The sequence below is a fragment of the Schistocerca nitens genome, chromosome 10 (genome assembly GCF_023898315.1).
Source record: "Schistocerca nitens isolate TAMUIC-IGC-003100 chromosome 10, iqSchNite1.1, whole genome shotgun sequence".
In the NCBI taxonomy this organism is placed as follows: domain Eukaryota; kingdom Metazoa; phylum Arthropoda; class Insecta; order Orthoptera; family Acrididae; genus Schistocerca; species Schistocerca nitens.
This window is the reverse complement of record NC_064623.1, coordinates 212708168-212724107: the sequence shown is the minus strand read 5'-3', so window position 1 is coordinate 212724107 and position 15940 is coordinate 212708168.

Genomic DNA, 15940 nt, shown 5'->3' with positions numbered 1-15940 from the left:
CTTCCCTCCTCCCACTCATACTAGTGCTCAGCCAAGCTGGTGTCATGGTTCCCCCTGCAACTCTTCCAGATTGTACATATAAATGTGTGTGTGCCTCAACTGCCAAAGCTTTATCTGCAAATGTGAGATGACCACTATATTAATCTATGAGTGTAAGATGACCCAGTATTTTTTGAATGCTGAATCTGGGGAAAAGCTCATCTTACATTCAGGTAAATATGCTAGGTCTTTTGTATTAACCTTTCGTGTGTAGATTTATGGAGGAATTTCAAGATTCTTTGTATAATCTTATTTCCTCAGGTTTTAACAATTGGACATGTTTAATTAAATTTATGAATAAATATTTACAACAATGTGGAAAGGACATTGTGCTAGTCACCACATGGAGGAGGTACTGAGTCACAGAAAATGAAAAAGAGTGCTAGAAATATTTCAGCATGTGGACAAAGTCCTTCTTGGAATTATAAAACTCTCTCACATTCACTCAAATGCAATTCACTCACACAACCTCGGTCTCCAGGTACTAAGCTTGACTGTGGCAATGTCCGACATGAATGCTAATCAAGCTGGGGTGAACACTATGGATAAGGAAGAGTGGGGGGGGGGGGGGGCAGGGATAGTGGGGCTGGGGTGGGGGAAGATGCTAGTGCTGCCTGTGAGAGTGCAGAGGGATGTGGTGGAAACAGGATAGGGCTGCTAGATGAAGGATTCAGTGGCTGTACTGTGGGGAGGGGTAGAGGAAGGGGAGAATACAGATGTAGACAAGAGGAAAAGACCATATAATGCCTTACAGAGGTAGAACCATATGTGGTACTAGAGTGGGAACAGGGAAAGCAATAGGCATTTGAAGGACAGTTACTAGCAAAGGTTAAGGACAAGGGGGTTATGAGAATGAAGGATATGTTGGAGGGAGAATTCCCACCTGTGCAATTTGAAAAAGATGGTTTTGGTAGCTGACCATTCATGAGGACAGACATCTTGTTGTAGTCAGGTCCACACAGAATGCCGTACTGTGGTGACAGCTAAGTTTTTAGATCACATGGCTGCTTTCACAGGTGGCCCTGCCTTTGGCAGGATAAGAAATGCCTGTGACAGAACTGAAGTAGGTGTGATAGTTGTAGGATGTATGGGACAGACATTGCATCTAGTCTATCATAATTTCATAATTTGGGTGGGTAGGAGGAATACTACTGTATGAGGGGCAGGCAGGATGTTTCTCATTTCAGGACGTGATGAGACCTTGCTGGAACTCTGGCAGAGAATGTGATTGAATCGCTCAAGTCTTGGGAGGTATTATGTCACAAGAGGAGTGCTCCTATGTGACTGGACAGTGGCTATATGGGGGAAACAGATGTCTTTGTAGTTGTATGAGTGGCAGCTGTCGAAGTGGAGTTTGATGGGTTTGATGTGGACTTGATGTAGCCACCCTTGAAGTGAAGATCGACATTAAGGAAGGTGGTTTACTGGGCTGAGAAGGGCCACATGAAGCAAATTGGGAAGAAGGCATTGGGATTCTGGAGGAATTTGGGCAGAGTGTCCCAACTTTCAGTCCAGATTGTGAAAATGTTATTAATGAATCTGAATCAGGAGAGGAGTTTGAGAGGTTTGGGATTCTGGGTGGTTAGGAAGGATTCCTCTAGATGGCCCTTGAACAGATTAACATAGGATAGTGCCATGTGTGTGTACATTGCTGTACCATGGATTTGTTCATAGGTGATGCCTTCAAAGGGGAAGTAATTGTGGGTTGAGGATGTACTTGATCATGGTAACCAGGAAGAAAGTTGTAGGTTTAGAGTCAGTCAAGCATTGAGAAAGCTAGCCTGCAATAGCAGCATGGCCATGAGAATTGGGATGCTAGTGTAGAGGGCAGTGGCACTGACAGTGCCAAGCAGGGAACTTGTTGGTAAAGGAACAGGAACTGTGGAGAATCGATGGAGGAAATGGTTGGCGTCTTTTTATGTAGGGAGGTATGTTATGTGTAATACGATGAAGGTGTTGATCCACAAGAGCAGAGATTCTCTCTGTGGAGGTACACTAACAAGTTGCAGCATGGTTCAGTTTATGAACTGTAGGAATCATTTAGAGGGTAGGATTTGGTGGGGATATGTTTGTGTGTGTTGGGGGGGGGGGGGGAGTGAGAGAGAGAGAGAGACTTAGGGGAGATATTCTAGGATGGACCTAAGGGCTTAAGGAGGGACTGGAGATCCTACTGGATTTTTTGGATGGGGTTGTTGTGGCAGGGCTTGTAGGAGGATATATCTGACACCTGATGGAGTCCCTCTGACAGATAAATACTGTGTTTCATAACCACAGTATACCCAGCATGATTGGATTTGGGAGTGAGGCAAGGAGTAAGACTTTTAGTAATGACTGGTACATCTGTGGGACTGAAGCATTTGGAGGACATGTTCATGACGATGTTGTAGGTTGTAATGGGACACCCGTCTCCAACATTACCTTTCTTTAATAGAAGTAACCAATAACAAAAATATTTTCAAATCTTGAATAGGTTAAAATTATCTCAAGAAAGAATTTCATATGATTTTGTATATGATGCAGTATATTTCAGGCTAAAATGTATAAAAAGAAATTACAATCGATATGTATTAATTCTGTGTGTACGGTTAAAATTGCTCTTCTTTTAGAAACATTTAAAACTACAAAATATCTGGCACACTTAGAATAACTATTATTAATTATGCAATCTGCCACTAATTATTAAATTTATTTCTGTGCTCATTTATAAAATAATGATATAACTTGGTGAAGATTCTTCTTTTGTCATGAAAGTTTGTAAACTCTTTTGTTTTGTAAACTCTTTGGAATGTTGTTAGTACTGCAGAGTGAAGCAGTAGTGGGTGTGCCTCTGATGGAATCGGACCTGTATTTAATTTTTGCAATAACAATGTAAATATCTGTTTTAATGTGGAGATTGTAAAGATAGTGTGACATAGAAGAATGGGATATATATAAAAAGTCATAGAAACAGAAATAACACAGCAGACTTACTTAACTGTTATCAAGTTACCTGGAATCCCCAAAGTCAAAAACTTCAACCTCAAGTATATACCCCTTCATGTGTCGAACTGCAGCCAACGAGAAAATGAAGATAAGTAAAAAAGTTATTTGAACATGTTACTCCTCTTGAAGCTTATGAAATGAATCAATTATTTAAGAGACTGAAAATCTACTGGTGATGTGTGGGAGGGTAAGATTACAAGGTCTATTTTGGCTCTGGGTTCTGTAGGGTGGCAGAAGACGACCATACCGTGGCCCACACGTTCACTGGATCTGACATCCCTGGATTTCTTTCTGTGGGGAAAGCTGAAGGATATTTGGTATCGTGATCCACTGACAACGCCTGCCAACATGCGTCAGCGCATTGTCAGTGCATGTGCGAACATTACGGAAGGTGAACTACTCGCTGTTGAGAGTAATGTTGTTACACATATTTCCAAATGCATTGAGGTTGACGGACATCATTTTGAGCATTTATTGCATTAATGTGGTATTTATAGATAATCACGCTGTAACAGCATGCGTTCTCAGAAATGATAGGCTCACAAAGGTACATGTATCACATTAGAACAACCGAAAAAAAAAATGTTCAAACGTACCTACATTCTGTATTTTAATTTAAGAAAACCTACCTGTTACCAACTGTTCGTCTAAAATTGTGAGCCATATGTTTGTGACCATTACAGCGCCATCACAAAGTGAAACAAGTGGTCCAACGAAAACATTCATATTTCTTTATGCACTACACGAATATGTAATAAAAAATGGGGATTCCTATTTACGAAAATGCAGTTGATATCCATTTGACCTATGGCAGCGCCATCTAGCGGGCCAACCATAGCGCCATCTGGTTTGCCTCGTCAAACTAGACGAGTTTCGTTCCCTGTAGTTTTTTCGTTTTATGCTTATTTCATGAGATATTTGGCCCGGTCACTATGAATTGACCACCCTGTATAATGTGAAGGTCTTCAACTATCTTGCACCATCAGTGGAACAAATGTTGACTAACTCCTGCGAAGGTCTTTTTTTTTTTTTTTTTTTTTTTTTTTTTTGCTTCAAAGTACGCTACTAAAGGAGTACCACCATTCCTCAAATAACAATTCATTATTTCCTCACAAACATAGACAAATACAGACAAGCAGGACTGACCAGTCTTTCTCTCACACCAGAAACAATTGAATTTCGCATTGACACTGTTATTAGCTCTATGTTCCATTCTTCAGTATTCCTTGGGCACTGCACTTGGCCTGGGGTCTCTTTGCTGTTACTTGCAATGACTTCAAAAATACAACAGCAGCAGACTACGAAAGCAAAGTAAATAATAAAAACATAAAGATAATTAGCTCCTTAACATGAAACAACCTAATTCTCAACTCATTCTGCTTGTTCATTTATTTGAAGCTACACAACATGGATATAAAATCAACAAATGTAAGGGAGACTTTGTACCCTTACATATGCCACCCCCCTATAAATATAAAATCAACAAATTAAAGGGAGACTTTGTACCCTTGCATATGCCATCCCTTATACATGAACAAACAGGAAAGGAAGTAAAGAAGAAAAACAAACTTATAAACATACATACATACATACGCACATTTAGAATATTGTAAAACAATATGTCAAGTTACGAACACCTTAGACTCCTCCTTTAACTATTTTCAGTTTGTCTTCAAAGCCGATAAGTGAACCTTTTATTTACTTATTTTACTTTTTCACGCCTTACAGGGGTAACAAAGCGCTGTTGTTGTGGTCGGAAACAATAATACCTTTACAACCTAAATTGATCAGTCATAATAATTATCATTAGTAAAACCATTAGTAAAACCATTAAACAAGTATTAAAAACTGAGGATCTCAGTTTGTATTTGGATATAAAGACTCATATAACACTTTTTGGGGTGTTGTTATGAAGCTTAGTTTCCATTATGAAATCCACTGTAATCACAGCCAAAACCAAATAAAATGTCATATTCAAAAGGGAATAACATGTCATAAACGATTTATTTGATATGAATGTTAATTTCTCGTTATCCATTTCTGATAAAACTTCTCTAAGTCATAAATAACACATAGTGGCTTGTAACATGGTTATAAGTGGGGGAACTGCAGAAAGGTTTAATTTATGCTCAGTCATAATGCAGTCAGTATTAATACTAGTGTAGACATTCTACATCTCTTTCATTATGACATACTTCCTTGTTGTATGTAGAGCATGTGTAACAACCTCAAAACTAGGAACAGACTCCCCGCCTTGGAGCTGCTACTTAGCTTACTCTATACATGCAGTGATATCAGTTACTTTTATCTGTGTAAAAGCCCTTATAGGGAAGAAAAAAAAACTGTTTCTAATTTTCTTGATGGGTTCACTACCGACCTTAATACCTCAGGTCGAGTTCAACCTAACATTCTCAACATCACCATGCATAATGTAATCACCTTCCTTTTGCCACCCCTCAGTGAGGCCACTTAAAATCCTGAGTCTTAACTACACACTATTTCTGAATTATTTAATTTATTAGAAACTGCCTAATAAGCTTGCTAGACCCAGCAATTTCGGGAAAAATTGACTGTTACTTAATCACTCTTTAATTTCTTATGAAAGGGCATAAATCCTGGGTATTATACATGCCCGTTTCTTTGCTGGTTGTTGGGTTGGTGAACATTACTGCCTTTGCATGCGGTATCCTGATTATCATGAATGGCCCCTCATACAGTGAGTAAAACTTACTCATTGTTTTCCAATACTTGTCAGTTCTCTTGTGCCTTTTAAACAATGCTATATCTACTTCTCTATATGATATAGGGGTGCCTTTTTCCCATCTCTTTTTCCATTTTTCAACTACCATAGTCATCTCTGCTTTAATATTTTTTACTGACATCAGCTGGAGGGCAGAGTTTTCTTCTGACCATTTAACCCATTTCAAGAAGGGTTCCCCTTCTACTTGTTGTGCTATTACCTCCACTGGTGATACCTTAATGACCGAGTGTGGCAATTCTTGCAACACTAATTCCAGTTCACTTACTAAGTCTGTCCACTTTAAGTGTTCAGTTGCACAGTACATTCAGAACAAACATCCCAGTTAACACTTTGTGGATAGTAGCACAAAATCAAAATATGGTTTACATTCTCCCATGCCAAAAGCTCTTTGAAGTTCTTGAATGTGCACTGGCTCCCACTGTCTGTTAACAGGTTCTTAGGTTTCCCGACCTGTTTAAAATAGTGATCTCATAATTTATTTACTATGCTATTGGTTGTAGCTTTTCTTAGAGGATAATGCTTTACCATCTTTTATTGGTTGCAGCTTTTATTAGAGGATAATATTTTACCAACTTTGACCAACATTCTAAAGTGACTAGGATGCATCCCATTCCTCCCTGGCCTTTAGGCAATGGGCCAAAGAAATCCAATGCCACTAACTCCCAAATTTCTCCTGAAATGATGGGGTGCAGAAGTGTGTGTACTTCTGAACTATTTATTTTTATCTTTTGGCATACCTTGCAGGAGTGTAATATTTTCTTTGCCTGTTGATTCTTTTTTTTAAAGTATTAATACTCTTTCACATGCATTATACAGGTCTTTAGTCCAAAGTATGCACAGCCTAAGTATACATACCACGTAAGATATTTTATGCTGTCTTTAGGGATGCATAGTAACCGTTTACCTGTTTTGTTGTTCTTATGAAACAAAATTCCTTTACGTATCTTCCCATTTTCATCCTGATCCGAGTTGTTTTGTTGCATACTTCGAATGTGCCTATTTAAACTACTATCTTGTTGCTGTAGAGTTTTTAATGTACAATTGAGCATTTGAATATATTTTTCATACTTATTAATTTTCAGTAAATATATAGCAAATATTTCTCTGTCTTTTACATCGTGGTTTAACTGTAAGCCAACAGGTAATCTTGATAAGCCATCTGCTACCAAGTTGTCTTTTCCTTTTATGTGACTAATTGAAAAGTTAAATTCCAGTGAAAAGAGAGGCCATCTAGTGAGTCTACTGTGTAAGAGTCTGCTTTTCAGTAGAAGGATTATTGCATTACGGTCACAATGTATTATATTTTCGTTGCCTACTATTAAGTAACTTAAACTTTCTGAAAGCCCATGCTACAGGTAATATCTCTTTTTCTGTGACTATATAATTCGTTTCATGGTTCATGAGCATTCTGCTGGCAAAAGCTATTGGCCTGTGTTCTATTGTCTGTTGCACAACATGTTTTTAAAGTATGCATTGTCCCAGACCATAGTCAGATGCTTCTGCTGATAGTTGGATTGGCAATATGAAGTCTGACTGAAGTAGTATATGCGAATTTGCTAAATTTTCCTTTACAGTGTTAAAATTCTCTGTACAATGTTCATCCCAATGCCACAATGTGTTTACTTTTAATAATTTCAATAAGTGAGGTGCATTCAATACTGCTTGTGGAAGAAATTTTCAATAAAATCCTATCATTCCTAAACATGACTTTAGTTGTCTTCTGTTTGAAGGTTCACGACAAAGTGTAGTACATCTAGTCTATGTGGGGCCAGTTTGATTCCTGTCATACTCACTATGTGACCCAAAAATTTCATCTCATTCCTATCAAAATGTGATTTTGATAGTTTAATGGTAATTCCTTGTGATCTTAGTCTATTGAAAAATTCATTTAGCATTTGTAAGTGTTCATTCCATGTGGTAGACATAACTACAGTGTCATCAACATAAATTAAAATCTTATTGTCATTTTTTTTCTGTTTTCCATCTTTCGTTAGTTGCTATAATTCATGGAGGTACGTTCAAGCTGTGCAACTAATTGAAGGCAGTTTGTTTATTTCCATATGTGTTTCACTTCTTTTCTTTGCGAAGTATCTTCAGTGGCAATATCCAGCACTTTTAACTCATTTCATGTGGCCCTGGATTTGTATTTGTTAGTTTATATATAAAATAGAGGGAAACATTCCACGTGGGAAAAATATATCTAAAAACACAGATGGTGTGACTTACCGAACGAAAGTGCTTTCCCACGTGGAATGTTTCATATATACACACACACACACAATTTGATCACGTTGGAATGAAGCCTCATCCGTAAAGAGAACATTTGCACTGAAATGAGGATTGACACATTGTTGGATGAACCATTCTCAGAAGTGTACCCGTGGAGGCCAATCAGCTGCTGATAGTGCCTGCACATGCTGTACATGGTACGGAAACAACTGGTTCTCCCGTAGCACTCTCCATACAGTGACGTGGTCAACATTACCTTGTTCAGCGGCAACTTCTCTGATGCTGGCATTAGGGTTATCGTCAACTGTATGAAGAATTGCCTGGTCCATTGCAGGTGTCCTCATCGTTCTAGGTTTTACCCAGTCGCGAGTCATAGGCTGGAATGTTCCGTGCTCCCTAAGACGCCGATCAATTGCTTCGAACGTCTTCCAGTCGGGACACCTTCGTTCTGGAAATCTGTCTCGATACAAACGTACCGCACCACAGCTATTGTCCCATGCTAATCCATACATCAAATGGGCATCTGCCAACTCTGCATTTGTAAACATTGCACTGACTGCAAAACCACGTTCGTGATGAACACTAACCTGTTGATGCTACGTACTGATGTGCTTGATGCTAGTACTGTAGAGCAATGAGTCGCATGTCAACACAAGCACCGAAGTCAACATTACCTTCCTTCAATTGGGCCAACTGGCGGTGAATCGAGGAAGTACAGTACATACTGATGAAACTAAAATATATATATATATATACAGGGTGTTACAAAATTTCCATGTTAGAGCTCATTTTAGTTTCATCAGTATGTACTGTACTTCCTCGATTCACCGCCAGTTGGCCCAATTGAAGGAAGGTAATGTTGACTTTGGTGCTTGTGTTGACATGCGACTCATTGCTCTACAGTACTAGCATCAAGCACATCAGTACGTAGCATCAACAGGTTAGTGTTCATCACGAACGTGGTTTTGCAGTCAGTGCAATGTTTACAAATGCGGAGTTGGCAGATGCCCATTTGATGTATGGATTAGCATGGGACAATAGCTGTGGCGCGGTACGTTTGTATCGAGACAGATTTTCAGAACGAAGGTGTCCCGACAGGAAGACGTTCGAAGCAATTGATCGGCGTCTTAGGGAGCACGGAACATTCCAGCCTATGACTCGCGACTGGGTAAAACCTAGAACGATGAGGACACCTGCAATGGACCAGGCAATTCTTCGTGCAGTTGACGATAACCCTAATGTCAGCATCAGAGAAGTTGCCGCTGTACAAGGTAACGTTGACCACGTCACTGTATGGAGAGTGCTACGGGAGAACCAGTTGTTGCCGTACCATGTACAGCGTGTGCAGGCACTATCAGCAGCTGATTGGCCTCCACGTGTACACTTCTGCGAATGGTTCATCCAACAATGTGTCAATCCTCATTTCAGTGCAAATGTTCTCTTTACGGATGACGCTTCATTCCAACATGATCAAATTGTAAATTTTCACAATCAACATGTGTGGGCTGACGAGAATCTGCATGCAATTGTGCAATCACGTCATCAACACAGATTTTCTGTGAACGTTTGGGCAGGCATTGTTGGTGATGTCTTGATCGGACCCCATGTTCTTCCACCTACGCTCAATGGAGCACGTTATCATGATTTCATATGGGATACTCTACCTGTGCTGCTAGAACATGTACCTTTACAAGTACGACACAACATGTGGTTCATGCACGATGGAGCTCCTGCACATTTCAGTCGAAGTGTTCGTACGCTTCTCAACAACAGATTCAGTGACAGATAGATTGGTAGAGGCGGACCAATTCCATGGCTTCCACGCTCTCCTGACCTCAACCCTCTTGACTTTCATTTGTGGGGGCATTTGAAAGCTCTTGTCTACGCAACCCCGGTACCAAATGTAGAGACTGTTCGTGCTTGTATTGTGGATGGCTGTTATACAATACGCCATTCTCCAGGGCTGCATCAGCGCATCAGGCATTCCATGTGACGGAGGTTGGATGCATGTATCCTCGCTAACAGAGGATATTTTGAACATTTCCTGTAACAAAGTGTTTGAAGTCACGCTGGTACGTTCTGTTGCTGTGTGTTGCCATTCCATGATTAATGTGATTTGAAGAGAAGTAATAAAATGACCTCTAACATGGAAAGTAAGCGTTTCCGGACCCATGTCCATTCTCGATGAGTTGGCTAACACAACTGCGCCACATGCAGCCCACGCCTGCATAATTCTGCTAATGCTGCCTTCTGGCTGTTGGTGGCTGCCGTGCACGTACACACATACCGATGCTCGTTGCAAAACAGTGTCACCTGCATAACGCGCTGACCAGCCTTCGTCCACACTGGCGTGAAACACACTAAATCACAATTTCGCACCATATTTCCTAAAAATAACCCCTTGTCCTCTACAATTCCTCCCTCGTACAAAAAGAATTCATCCCCGAATTCAACCAAAAAGTCAAAACAAGCACAGTTCACTTCACAAACACCACAAAATGAGATTGATTCACTATTTACACTGTGTTCATTCAGTTCTATCCTCAGTCTAATCTTTGTCCATAAACATTACTCAGTGTTCTGCTGCAGTGCCTCACAACTGTTCGGCGATTTTGTCTGGACCCTTAGGTTAAAGCTTGGAAGGGGTGGGATTTGGGCTACCTTCCTCTTGAACCGATAGTACACAAATCCTACGACAAAGATAAAAATACAGATGGCGGTGGTTGATGATCCAATAACTAGTAAGCGTTGTTAAGCTCATTATGGTACTCATGCACTTGTTGAAAAAGATGTTCCATAGTTATACGTCCATCCTGAGCTGCTAGTATCTAGTCCAAAGAGGTGAGCAAAGTCGGGTCTAATGTGCTATTCAAAAGAGTGAGATTTTCTTTTGTGACGAGTTGCACCAGTTGGTCGGGTACGTAGATCAATGTGCGTGCTATGTTCATGATTGTAGCTCGAGTGTGCCGTTAATTAACAGTCCCTGCCCCTGCAATTCTATTCTTTGCGTACTCCCTTGCTTACCCTGCTCATAACAAATGCAAATAACGACTGTGTTTTCCATTACTGAAAATACCCAATGTGGACCCACTTGCTGAAAGAACTGCACTGTGCCTGCTATAATGTCCTTAGGGCACTCCGCGACTGGTTCTTGAGAGCCGAATAGAGAACACTCACAAGATTTGGGAACAGTGTGTAATAATTTAATGGGGCAGATGGTAACTGGATCTGTTCGACAACGCAGCAAGTCTTCCAGTGAGGAACGCATGAGCTTGTATGATACGTGCCACTAACAGGATTTCCCGTACGGTTAATTGTATGAATTTCTGCAATATTTCCCACTTCACTGGATACGTATGCAAGGCATAACATTCAGATTTACAATCCTTACATGTTAATGGTATTATGATATGAATTCTCAGCAGGGTACCCATCCGCGTACTGGTAACAGTGGCCATTTTGTAGTACAGAGATGAGTGTTCGTCTGTTAATGTCGTCGGTAGCTCCAGGGATGTGGGCAATTCCGACTGAACTTTCTGTAATCCTTCCCGAAGCTGTTCCGATGGTAACAGTACCGGGGTTAGGTGCCCACGCATTGCGTGCAACAAAGCCTCCTGTAGTTCTGTGGCTTCTATGCGTGCTTCCGTAATACTATCAGCAAGAAAACGGAGCAGCTTAGCGATTATCAGCTGTGAATCGATGTTATCCAATTGGTGCTTGATTATCCCCAAGTCATGATTGGTTGTGTTGGCTGTGGCCTTAATGTGGGACATCAAGGTCGCGGCCAAAGCTTGCAATTGGCATGTATTATTAACTACATCTTTCTCCAAACTCTCTAATTGAGTTGTGTGAAGATCTAGCATTCCCTGGTTGCTATTCACATTATCCTGCACCTGCTGTAGCGTTTCATTAATACTTTTAATATCTTCCATGCCAGCGGTCCCAAAAACAATTTCTAAGATACAGCCACCTGTGTCTAACCGTCCTCTTTTCCTATGGACGTGCGGGATTAACCCTGCAGTTTGCTGCGACTGAGCTTGTAAGCGTGCAAAAGCTGATCGTAGTAGCTGATATTCCCCCTGTGTGTCATTAAACCTTGACTGATTAGCCACCATGGAATGAAGTTAGTTAAATGTATCCTCTAATTTACAGATTTCATCTTCAACCGCCCAAATATTACAGTCCACCCTTAAGGTCCATTGATGTTGCGAGAACAAAACATCACCTGATATAGGATGTACCTTCAAGGCTTCAGCTAAGTTGCAACAGCAAAACAGAATAACTATGCTGAGAGATAGTGCACACCTTCCCTCTTCAGCGCAACCCATGACACTGGAACTGCTGGTGTTACCAGAATGTCATGCCTTCTGAGAAACAAAAGAAAACCAATTCACGTTAGCTCTTCCTTTTTATGCGTGGCCTAAGAGCATAATAGCATGTCTGATCACTTCCACAATTAACTTGGTTCCCTTGTTTATCTACTCCTTTCTTATTCTTTTTCTTAGATTCATCTTTCTCTCCACTAGACGTTAATGCAGACAATGAAGGAAGTTCCTCAAAATTCCCCTTGAAAGGCCTAATTCGGCTCACATGCACAATAGTAGGGCAAATTGGAAGCTGTAATTTGACATTCACCGGCGATGTCATCTTGATCACCTGGAAAGGACCTTGATACAAATTTTTTCGTTTTGCCTTTTGGCACATACGGATTAGTCATCATCACCCATTGTCCTACATGATATTTGGGTAAAGCCGCCTTTCTATTGTGAACTTTGTCCTGTCTCTCTAACGCTTTAGTGTTCATTTTTTTCACCTGCCGCCAGATTGTTTTCAACTTCGTGGATAAATCCTTAACAGCCGAAATATCAGTTCCTGGTGGGGTCTTGAGCAATTCAAACGAAGATGGCATCTTCCGACCGAACAGTACTTCGTACGGAGACAATCCTGTACTTTCATGCACTTTTGAGTTATACGCTGTGGTTACAAACGCCAATAGGGTATCCCAATTGTTGTGTTACTAATTTACATAATAACTTAACATCTTAGCTATTGTACGATGAACTCTCTAGGTTCGACCATTAGCCTGCGGGTGTAATGCATTCATTCTCAATTTCTTTACATGCAACAACTTGCATAACTGTTTCATCAAATCAGACATAAAGTTTGACCCTTGATCTGTAATTATAGTTTCAGGTGTTCCGAATTTTAATATCCGTTGATGTACCATGGCGTGAGCCACTGTTTTGGTTCGCTCGTCCGGAATAGCTGTCATAGACAAATAGCGCAAAAAATGATCTATTATTCTTAAAACATAGTGATTACCTGCTGGTGTTTGCACAAACGGTCCCAAGACGTCTACGCCAAGTAATTGGAGAGATCTATCCGCTTCCGGTAGTTGTTGCAACACAATTTTCTGATGACTCAATTCCGCCCGTTGAGCACACGTAATGCAATTCTTTACGTACTGATTGACATCTTGCCTACGCGTTGGCCACCAGTAACTCTGTGCTACCCTCCTTTCCATTTCTCTATGACCCGAATGACCAGGAAATATTGAATCATGTGCCTGCCTTAAAATTTCGCTTTGCAGTTTTTCTGGTACGACTGTGAGTGGACCGTTCCTAGTTTTACGGTACAATATCCCATCTTCCACAATGAACTGTCGCTGCGAGGTAAATCGTTGACAATCTGTGTCAGCGGTTTGTGCCTCCACCCATTCGTTCTCATTTATTCCTGTGTATTCCATGGCACATACTTTACAACTCAGACCATCCACATTTCCGTGCGATTTATCCAGTCGATGAATCACTTCAAAACTGTACTCACTAGACGCGTAGCCAACTTAGTTAATCTACTCATTGGGTCTTTAAGCCCTAACAACCACTTAAGTGCTGCATGGTCAGTAATCACCTTGAAACGTTATCCATACAAATAACACCGAAAATAGGTTATTCCGAAAATTAATGCCAATAACTCCTTCTCGGTTGTTGAATAATTTTTTTCTGCATTGTTTAGCTGTCTGGAAGCATATGCTATCAGGTGTTCCTGCCCATCTATTTCCTGAGATAATACAACACCCAAAGCAAAATTGCTAGAGTCACAAGATAATATAAACTGTTTACTAAAATCTGGAAAAGCCAAAACAGGACTAGATGTTAACAATTTTTTTTTCACTTTTGAAAAGCCTCTTCGCATTCTGCTGACTTTTGAAATTTTGCTCCCTCCTTCAACAACTGCGTTAGGGGCCTTGCAATTTCCGCAAATTTTGGAATATACCTCCTGTAAAAATTGGCGAGACCTAAATAAGACTGCAGCTCTTTTACTTTTGTAGGTGTCGGAAAATTTGTTACCACCTCTACAAGTTTTGGATCCACGCAGACACCCTCCTGTCCTATAATATGACCTAAATAATGGACTTCTTGCAAAAAAAAAAATGACATTTTTCCACATGAAGAGTTAACCGTGCTGCTTTCAGATGATCGAAAACTTTGCGCAAATGGTGCACATGTTCTTGTACATCCTTTGAGAAAACAATTATGTCGTCCAAATGTACCATACACTGATTAGGTTTCAGCCCTCGTAACACACTATCTAGTAACCGTTGGAAGGTTGCCGGAGCATTTTTGAGACTGAAAGGCATTCGGCAATACTGAAAATGACCTGTAGGTGTTGAAAAAGCTGTCTTCGTTTGGTCTTCTGGGGTGACCTCCGACTGGTGATACCCGCTTCGAAGATCCAAGGACGTGAAGTACCGACACTGACCCAAATTTTCCAGACTTTCAGTGATATTAGGCATTGGGTATGCATCCGATACAGTTTTTTGATTCAGGAAATGACAAAAAAAAAAAATATATGCCTTGCCTCCATCAGGTGATTTTTTACCCACTATTACGACAGGAGCAGACCAGGGACTACTACTGGTTTTTACTGTCCCATCCCTCAGCTGTTGATTAATAAATTCTTCCATGATAGGCTGTAAACTTTTTGGAACACGATATGGACGTTTATACACCGGTGCTTCATACCCAGTGAGGATGTAATGCTGAACTAATGGTGTGGCGGGCAGTGGGCCATGAGAATTAAATAACTCTTTATATTCCCTCAAAAGGTTCTCCATGATTTCTCTGTCTTGCCCTTCTAAATGTGCTACTTTACCCCTCAGTGCGGACCAGCTGACAGACTCTCCCGGCATTGTGTAATCTGCTGCGAAATCCTTATCCAGTTCATCTTCCCCTATTATCTCCAGATTTGCTATTATGGTACCCCGTGCTAACTGCATCTCTTCAAGGCCAAAATTATCAATACTGACAGGCACAACCTTTTTTCCTTCTGCATGTAGGACACACTATGGCTCATAAAACACTTCATTTTATCCAGCGTCTCATTCTCAGACAAAGGTTCAACGACAGACAACGAATTTACCGGCACGCTAGCTCCAACATCTGCCCAGATTATTTTTCCTGTACCCTTCAGTATAGTATCCCACGAGTTAACCCTAAGGGACCTTGTACACAGTTTAGGTGGCCCACCCGACGTCTGGGCAGTTCCTTGCGACAGTAATGGTTTTTCGGCAACACAGCCTAGGCAAAATTGTATTCCGTCCAGTTCTACTGTGCACTGTTCCAGGTTAAATTTTGTGTGATGTGCAACCAGGAAATCCAATCCGAGTATGACATCATAGCTGCTGTCAACAACTGGAAGAACTTCTACCTTCACCTGGAAGTTGCTCATTTCCACTTGGAAGTTTAACACCGCTGATCCAAGTGACTTCACCTGTCCCCCACCCACGCCACTTAACGCCCAGTGTGGTGGTTTTAATTCTACTGTACCGAGTACATTTCTACTCGCCAAGGATACCTGATACCCGGTATCCAATAAAAATTTGCATGGTCTGCGCCTCACCAAGCCGGTCAGAGAAAAGTCTGCCAC